The sequence below is a fragment of the Triticum dicoccoides genome, chromosome 4B (assembly GCF_002162155.2).
Source record: "Triticum dicoccoides isolate Atlit2015 ecotype Zavitan chromosome 4B, WEW_v2.0, whole genome shotgun sequence".
Lineage (NCBI taxonomy): Eukaryota > Viridiplantae > Streptophyta > Magnoliopsida > Poales > Poaceae > Triticum > Triticum dicoccoides.
In genome coordinates this window covers 11,652,297-11,662,480 of record NC_041387.1, presented here as the reverse complement: position 1 = coordinate 11,662,480, position 10,184 = coordinate 11,652,297, and positions in this window count along the sequence as shown.

The window sequence follows — 10,184 nt, the reverse complement described above, 5'->3', positions numbered from 1 at the left end:
CGCCGGCTTCTGCTCCTTCTCCTCTTCCTCGTCTGTCGGCTCCTGCTCCTCCTCCTCTCCCTCGTCAGCCGGCTCCTGCTCCTCCTCCTCTCCCTCGTCAGCCGGCTCCTGCTCCTCCTCCTCTTCCTTCTTCGCTGGCACCTCCTCCACCACCTCCTTGAAATCCTCCTCCAGTTTCAGAGGTAGCCCCGCTTCCCTACGGATCCGGACCTGCTTAAGGAGGAAGAGGCGGTGCTGGATCGTGTAGTAGCGGCGGCGTGGGGGCATGGCTAACGGGCTCAAGATGCGGTGGAGGAAGGGAAGAGGCGGATGTGCTAGGGTTGGGGGCGCCGGCAGGCTCAAATAACCGGCTACGGCCTCGGGCGGGGAGCCAGAGCGGCGCCACGCGGCGTTCACACCACGACGACGGTTGAGGCGCCCGTCGGACTATCGTGTTTCCCGGCTAGTCTATGTAGAGCCACACCGTCAGGACGGCATGGCGGGCGTGCCCGGGCGCCCCCATATCCGCCCCATATTTGGGCTAGATATGGGGGAGGGGTGCCGGTCAGCCTGGGCGTTTGAGGGTCGTTTGAGAGGCCCGTCTTGGTCAAAAAATCGTGACCGAATAGTGATTGGGCGGCCCGCCGGGCGTATAAGGTGGGTTTGAGAGGTCTGGCTGTAGATGCTCGGAGGACCAGTGGATGATGGCAGGTTCCCGTTGCGGCTGATGCCCTATTTTGGGTGGATGAGGCATTGAGGCGAATCGTGGCGGCGGGCAGAGGTGATCCTTCATTGAGACGTCGTGTTACGAATGCGGGACAGTTTGCTGGTTATAATCGTGGCGGCGGGCAGAGGTGATCCTTCATTGAGACGTCGTGTTACGAATGCGGGGCAGTTTGCTGGTTATAATCGTGGCCTTCGCGGGACAGTGACAACTCGTGATGTATTGTCTGGTGTGCCTAGATATACCACCGATGGACACTTGTGATGGAAGCGTGGAATTGCCAGACCGTCTCTAAGGTAGGATTTTGGTGGTGTCGTCTCCTCCCGCCCTGCGATGGCTCCGCTCAACATTGGGGGACTCCCTATTTGCTTGATGTGCACATGTTTTACAACCTGCATGGATATCATGTCTAGACCATATGCATTTACATCATTTTTGGTGGCTACAACTGCTCGACGAGGATAAACTTGCTCTTGTTTCCTTTCCTTCTTGCTTTTCCTCCACTTGGGCACAACATTGGTCTTCTTTAACTTTGCTTTTTGCCGATGTAATCCTTTGTGCATGCGCGTTGGTGTTGATTGTGTGTTGGTGTTGATTATGTGCTTTTTAGTTATGCAGAAGCCTGATATATGCTCATTGTGCATCATCATGAGTTAATAAGAAGACCTTTTATAATAGGAAGGTGGTGTATTTCCCGCCAAAGACAAATTAAGTCGGTGACATTACAAAGTGACCGGTTGAAAAGAAAAACATGATCACTCGGGTTACATCATTTTTACTCTCATGGCATCAAAGAACTCAAGTGCTTTGCACCCGCCATCCTCGAAGGACGGCCTCGGCCTTAACCTTGACAATAACGGAGCCCCGCGGAAGCCGTCCTGATTAAATATGGTTATCGATGAAAAACACAAATTCTTCACTAGTAATTTGGCAGAAGTAGTATACTACGTGTGCATGATCTTGTGCTTCAGCAGTAATTTGCATGATATTCATGGCTGTTGGCGGAAAGCATTTGTGCATGATCTTCACTAGGAATTTTCATGATCTTTGAGCCTGTGCTGTTGGCGGAAAGCATATACTGCGTGTAGATGGCTATTAAGAGGAAAGCGCGATGCGTCTAGCATCGTTGGTGGACGTGTGGAGGTGTGTTTCCGGTGGATCTATCTTTGGTGGATTTGCTCGGATCTCGTCGTTGTTCGTCTACGTTCGTGTGTCTTCGGATTGGATTTTTCTGATCTACGTTATTCTTCATCTGCGGCGGTTGCTGTTCTGGTGCGCTGGTCCTACGGGGCCTTAGCACGACGACTTCCCGACTGTCTACTACAACAAGTTGTGCCCGACTCCGGCGATGGAGGGGCGATGACGGCGGCGCGCCTTCGGCTCGCTTCAGTGCTGGTAGTCGTCGCTAGGTGGTCTACGGATCTAGATGTAATTTCTATTATTTCTGGTATTCGTTGTACTGCCATGATTGAAGATGAATAGATCGAAAATTTTCTCGCAAAAAAAAGAGGAAAGCACAAATGCTATTAATTTGCTTCACTAGTACTCCCTCTGTTTCATTTTTTTTAGTCTGCATATAAGATTTGGTCAAAGTCAAGCTTTGTTAACTTTGACTAAGTTTGTAGAAAAAATATATCAAGATTCATAATATGAAATCAATATTGTTAGATGCATCATGAAATTACTTTGCATACCATATAGTTTTAGTATTGTAAAAGTTGATGTTTTCTTCTACAAAGTTGGTGAAACTTTACAAAGTTTGACTTTGATCAAATCTTATATGCAGGCTAAAAAGACGGAAAGAGTAATTTGACGCAAACATTTAAGACATATGCTTGGGTGATCGGCTTCTGTATCATATGTGCAACACATCCGAACATGATTCCCGGATGGATAGTGTATCCGTTTTAAGGGATAGCGTTGGAGACGTCCTTAGTCTCCGCCACAACAACCACGCGGGTCTCGTGACGTGACGGATTGCGATCAGTGACAGTGATTTAACTAAACCGTCGCGAGATTGCGTTGCATAAATTGGGCGTCAGAAGACGAGGGAAGCTCATGCCGTGCAGGTGAGGCGAGACCCAGCTACAGCCTAGAGCGTCCCAGTTATTAAGTACCTTTCGTTTTCGTACGTCCCTGGCACTTTCACGGGAGTAATGCCTTGCCGCTCTGCCCATCCATCCATCCATGGAGATGCATGGAGGCGATGCCTGTCCACATGAACACGCGACCAGTTGCATTTCCTAGTCCAGATAGCCGGTGATGCCCAATAAGTGCGCGCGAATCAGTTGATCTTTTGGCTGACTGACCGACTGTCTTAACCCGTGATGCAAGGCAAAATATCTTGGCTCGTGTTTGGTCGAGAAACTAAATCAAAAAGAAATGAAATGGTCTCATTTCGGCCTCCATCCTCATCAATGGTGAACCAATCTATGGTTGAATGGTTAGATGGACAGTGGTATCCCTAGCTCATTGGAGTTCAAGTCCTGGTGCTTACATTTATCCTATATTTATTTACAGGACATTACCGTCGGCTACGAGGCGCCTACGGTGATTTCGTAAAATCTAAAGATGAAATGTCGTCTCGGTCTCTCGAAGGTGCTCATAGGGGTAGGGTGTGCGTGTGTGCGTTCATAGAAGCGAGAGTATGCGCGTATATATATGAGTTGCATCTGTATTGTGTCCAAAAAAATTGGTGACTTACAACCGTTCCAAGCGAGACTTACAACGTAGGAATAGAAAAATCATGAATGAAGATCCTAGGGTAAGTTTGATAGCTGTTCTACCATTTGATAAGATTATTGTAATAGTATTATTTTTTGCTTAAATAAAGGGGGAGTACCCTGTCTCTGCATCACAAGATGCATACAACCATTTTGTTAAACATGAAATAAGTTCAAGTCATCGAATGCCAGAAAATAAGACAAATAAAAAGAAAACACGACCATAACTGGTCATACTCGAGATTACATAGCTCATCCATTAATAGTACAATGTACACGACGTTGTCGAGGTAGGTTGCCTTGACGGTCCTTCAAGGCATGAACATGCACCATGATCTACTTGTCACTATTTTTGGTTAATATATCACGCTGAACAAAGTAGAATATCAGATTATTTAGTCAATCATCAACCATCGTATTCCGTATATTTGAACATCTTATTCCGTATATTTGTCTTTATATCATTCATGGCCTAATTGATGGTGTTGCCACCGATAGTGTCAGTGAAAAGTCTAATGAGGTGGTAAACCGATAAAAAATATCAAATTTAGTCTAGTTTGAACCTACCTGAGAGCAAGACAACTCAAATTATTATAAGCTAGAAATTCATGATTTGTAGTTGTATCAATTCCATATAACATTTGAACAAAATGCACTTTATTAAAAAAAAGGGACTTCATTTCATCACATCAATAAGGCTGCCCGTAATGGTAGTATCATAGATAGTATCATGCATGCCAACTAAGCAATTTTGATGAGATGTCATAGAATTAAATGAAGAAAGAGATGCTTGAGTATCATATCATGATACCGTATCATATTAAATGACGTGCTACTTTGTGTCATGCATGGCAATAAATGTAGTACTCTATAGTACCAACATATGATACTTTGCATTAGGGATGTAGTATCATACACTAGTATCATATGCATGATACTAGTATCTGATACTCCCCATTACAACCAGCCTAATATGGTGTGAGCGCTATTTGGTCCACCTGCATGAGCGTTAAATTATTTCATTGTTTTCATCCAACTTTCAAACTCTGTCTTCATGGGGCATCATGCACAAACTTTTTCACCAATGCTTAAAGGCTTCAAAATTAAACGACATAAACAAATATGCACCATCTTTTTCTGTACTATAAGAGCAAATATAATAGAGTGACGTAGGCGGGCTATAAGAGATGTCACATCATATTTATGACTAGTTGAAGAAGATGGGATAGGAGAGAGAAGAAAAGCATGCTACAAGCATACAACGTGTTGTAGCACGAGCCCCAACAACTTTCGTGAAAGAAAGATATGGGCCATATATTAATGGTATGGCATAATAGTACAGCTAACCAATTTTGTGGTAGATTTTTGAAAAATTAAAGAAAGTGGTGGTTTTATGTAACCCTAGCATGTAATGTAGTAGTTTTATCTATTTACTCAAAGCCTGTAGAAAAAAAAGCAACACCCAAAGACCTGATCGGAGACACACAATCCTCCACACGCCTCCGACAATACGAAGAAGCACCCCCAGAAAGAGGACGAGGCAGGGAGCCGTTTTCCATGCCGACGCCGACGCATCGTCTTGCCACCACCAATTGGACACGAATCTAAACATATTCCTAACCTTACCACTGTTGGGCCGAAACTATTGTGTCCCATCTACTCGGGTCGCCGTAGCAATTAGGCCATGAATGGTATAAAGACAAATATACGGAATAAGATGGGGTGTAACGCCCCGGCCAAACCCACCGTTTCCTAGCTGTTGCATATGTGATCTAGACTGGCCCCGCAGAGCAACACTATGCTTTCCTGCGTACTGGACGGGCCACTGGAAAAGAAGGTGCACCTTATTGATATGAGTAGTGTATCATTCCTATTAAGACGGGATATCACATACACCCACTCAAAGGAACCGATGTCATCAACGGCCCAGCAGAAATGTTCCCTCTTGTCACACGTCTGTGCGCGTAAGTGCCAACATCCACATGTGCCACATGTATACATCACTGACCCGCACACGCCCGTGTGACAGCGAAGGTTGACTATGATATCAACTGTAACACCCCGGCCAAACTCACTGATTCTTGGCCGTTGCGCCTGGGATCTAGACTGGCCTCACCGACCAACACTAGTCTTTCCTAAACACTTTGTGTTCACTCGTGAGCATCCGGGATCAACTTTCCAATCATTCACTCATCCTTAAATTGTTGTTGCTAACTAAGGTAGCTCAGATGGTTAGGTTCCTTGTGATTGAATCAGCCCATCAGGGTTCAAGTCCTAGACTTGGCACCAGTGTTCGTATTTTCTTGGTTTTCTCTTAGGCTTCCAGCAATGTTCATTTAGTGGGAGGAGACGTTCTCATCGACTACGAGGCGCATGTGATTTCGTAACTCTCAGGATGTTGTGTCCGCTCAGTATCTCGAAGATGCTCACAGGGTAGGGTCTATGTGCGTGCGTTCATACGCATGAGTGTATATGTGTGTTTGTGAGCATCTACGATTGTAGTCTTTTAAAGAAAATCATATTGCGTCTTTCCTGCCTACGACTCTCCTTCTAAGAAAAGGCGGCTAGGGTTTCTGTCTCCCGTCTGCGTCGCCGCCGATCTGCCACGTCTCCTTTGGCCTTATGGCCATGGGTGCGCGATGGATCCCGGCCCTTGCCGGCGGGAGGGCTCTGTTTTTAGGTGTTTTTTTTTTGAAGTTTTGTTAGAGTTTGTGTCGTACTCTGAAAGACGATACGGTGGCGGCTCCCTAAAGATGGAATAAGATTCTCCCCGCCTAGTCCCCGTCCCGGTGGTGCGTTTAGCATTGTCGGAGGGTGTGTGTGTGTGGAGGTGTGTCTCCGGTGGATCTCGCAGGATTCGTCGGTGGTACTCTTTGGTGGATCTGCTCGGATCCGGTCTTTGTTCATGTGTCTTCAGGTTGGATTCTTCTGATCTAAACTTCTCTTCATCGACGACGGTTGCTCTTCTGGTGTGTTGGTCCTATGGGGCCTTACACCATGACTTTCTGACTATCTACTACCACAAGTTGCGCCCGGCTCCAGCGTGGGAGGGGCGATGATAGCGGCGCGCCCTCGGCTCGCTTCAGTGCTTGTAGTCGTCGCTAGGTGGTCTACAAATTTGGATGTAATTTTTATTATTTCCGGGGTTCGCTGTACTGGCATGATTGAAGATGAACAGATCGAAAGTTTCTCGGAAAAAAAATCATATTGTTGTTACATTCTTTCAGATACATTTTCTTTATAATGCATTTAAGTGAGAATATCTATCTAACCGAGTATTGCGAGGACACATGGAACTAATGATGGTACATGGCCAATATCCACTAAACCGAGCAATTGCTTTTAGTTGTTTCGCATTATCTTTTTTTTTTTTTGCGGGGACATGATCTGATTGTTGATTGACCGACTTCGGATTCTACATGTCTTCTCGATCATTGTCCTCGAAGCTTCAGCAGCAGTTTCGCAACCACGCATCATTGCACAGAGGAATGTAATGCAAGTGCAATGAGCATAACTTCATATAGCATCAAATCAGACTCCTTTCTTCGCTGCCCTTTTGCCTCTCCTGTGTTTGTTGCATATATCCACTGGAGTACATGTCGTCCACATACTGACCGCGCGAATATATATTTTCTCCCGGCCATTGTAATCTACATCTACATTCTCCTTTCCCGTGCTCCAATCACTGAAAACACCCTCTGCTTCTCCAAGTAGAGCAACATACTTGAAAAGCAGATGCGAATTCCTCATCACCAAGTAGAGCTTCAACTTTAGGAAATCGCCCGTAATGACCTTCTGCTTCGCGGCCGCTCTCCAGTGTGACGATCATGTCGATCCACGTCGCCGCCCAAAGCTCTGGAATCGATGCATTTGCTGGGGAATCATGAACCGTCGATCTTTCTTCCAAAGCAGCTTTAATTATGTCGATCATGATTTTTTGCTGAACTTTCAACATGACTTAAACCAGCGATATGTGCTGTACCACAACCTTACAGCATGCAAAGTAGTAGAAATTCAATTCATTCATACCTGAAGCTGGGACCAGTCATGACAGAGTTTCAAGTTTCGTCATCTTGGTTGAGCCGTAGTCAAAATTCAGATGAAATTTCAGTCCTCTCGGTGGACACCTTATTCAGAGAACGGAAGACCTGTCGCTTCAGGGTCAAAGTCTACTTGAGCTAGTTTTAATCATGCACGCGCGGCGACCTCAGCAGCACCAACGACGACGACTTTGCTTTTCGGAATTGAAAACGGTAAAGAATGATGGCCGCATAGGCATAGCGTAAAAATTATGTACCATCCATCCATCTGTCAGATTGGTGGCATGATCACCAGGGCACTAAAAAGCTAATGTCATGATGTGGGTTTCAGACTTCCAGTAGACCTTACTGGCTTGAGTTGTTCTGATGAAATCAGCAGCAACCATCCAAACTACTACTCCCTCCAATCCGAATTAATTGACCCAACCTCTATACAACATTGTATAGACTCTATACAACATTATATAGAGGTTGCATCAATTAACTTGGACCGATCGGAGTAATAAAATTAATAAAGCCAGTACCACGACCACTAACTCACCAACAAGTTACTTTCTTCCAACTCGGGAAAAAGGAGTTACTTTTGCTAGTGGTGTGACATGGCAGTTGGCGAGTTAAGAAGAGTTGGTTGCGCATCTACTCAAAAAGTGTTTTTTTTTTTTTTTTTTTTGCAAATGGAGACCTTGTTTGGTCGATTGTCCTTTTGGCATACTCCATCCGTTTCAAAACATTTGAAGTTCTAGTTTTCCCCCCTAAGTCAACCATATTTAAAACTTTAAATAATTTGAAATGAATGTGTAGATAACAGAGAGCACAGACAGACTGGACCACACCCGCACCTGCCAACAAGGTCCATGGAAAAATAAAACATTTCCCCCAACCTACGCGGGGAATAGAGAGGAAACGAGAAGCCCCCTTCCCCTCGCTAGATTTGGACAGGCCCATATACGGGCGAGGCTCCCCTGTATATTTTCTTTTGGTTATTTTTGTGTTTCCTGTTTTGTTTTTGTTTTATTTTAAAAAATGTGTTTGGTATTTAAAAAAGAAGTTCCAAATTTTAACATATGTTCTAAAATTTAAAAAATATTCACAAAGACAACTATTCCTGGATTTCAAAAAATGTTCGTGAGCTTAAAAAATGTTCACAATTTTTCCAAAAAATCTTACGAACTCAATTCCATTACTAAGAAATGTTCCCGGATTTAAAAAAATAGGAATTTCAAAATTCTTAATGAATTTGATTTTTTTTTCAAACTCCAAATATGTTCATGTTTTGAGAAATGTTACCACATTTTAAAAAATGTTTGTGAATTTTATTTTGTTTTCCATATTCCAAAACATGTTGGTGAATTTGATAAATGTTCCCGAATTTATACACTTGGAATTCAAATAATATTCTGCATCTCAAAAAATGTTCATGATTTTGGGAAATGTTCTCAGATTTCAAAATTTTCTCACAAGTTTGAAAGAACATTCCTGCATTTAAAAAAGCGTCCATGAGTTTGAAAAATGTTTCACTTATTTAAAATTGGTTGCTTATTTGAAAAAAGGAGAAAAAATATCAATTCGAAAGAAAAAATAAAATAAAAAACCAAAAAAGAAAAGGCAGAGAAAAAGTAAAACCAACAACCTTTAGAGAACAGTGGGGGAAAGACCAAAAAAACAATAAATGGGCCAGCCCTGGTGCATCGGGGACTGTGGGGGATGCTATGTGGCGTGACTGTCATTGTGTGCGTTGTTGGACGATCAGTTTTATGGTTTTAGAAGACACAACTTGTTTTCTCTCTCTTTTTTCTCACTATGTTTTCACTGGTTTTAATATTTTTTTGGTTTTTATTTTTCTGTTTTTACTTCTTTTTCGCACTTTTATACATGAATATTTACTACTAATTGATAAACATTTTTAAAAATTATGAATATATATTTAAAATTCATTAACAAAGGGCGAGAACACTGGATAATCGTGTTTCCCCTCTCGCTCTTGCTGTCTTTCTCTCTCTTTGCCCAGGTCCCTTAGAAGTTTGATATTTCGAAGGGCGAGAAGGCAGATGGATGGAGCTTGTAGCGACGCCTGGTCCAAGACTTTTCCAAATTTTGGCCTTGTTTGTAAAAAAACCAAGACTTTTCGGTCTTGTTTGCAAGAATTTGGGCCTTGTTTGTAACAAAATCATAACTTTTGGGTCTTGATTGCAATTTGTATTTCCCAAACATTTTCGAACATTTTTTTGTGTATCGGCGAATCTGCGAGGCTGCCATCAAACCCGTCGGCGACGCACTGCGAAATGAGCTATGGCAACGAAAGCGGCAAGGCGGTGTGGCGGGTCACATGCGGCTAACGCTCGGTCCCTAGGCAATTTTAGGAATTTTTTAAAAGTAAAATCACATGACATTGTTTTTTGTAACATGGCAAAAAAAGTTCTTACTTTCATGATAGCAAATTTAGGAATTTTAGGAATTTTTTGTAACATTGTTTTTTGGGGCCCTGTGTGGTCGGCAAGTTTGGCCTCCTTCATCGACGGCCCTGGCGGGTGCTTCAGGAGAAAGTTTACTTTCTATTCTTTGATGATGCCCACTAGTAGTAGCTTGCATTGGGGAGAAAAAAAAATCAACATAGATACCTCAAGCTACTTTTTCTCATGGGGCATCTGTATCCATATGCCACCATTGTACATGTCTTTAACTAATTAAGCAACTAAATTCCAAGAGGAGGGCGTGTCC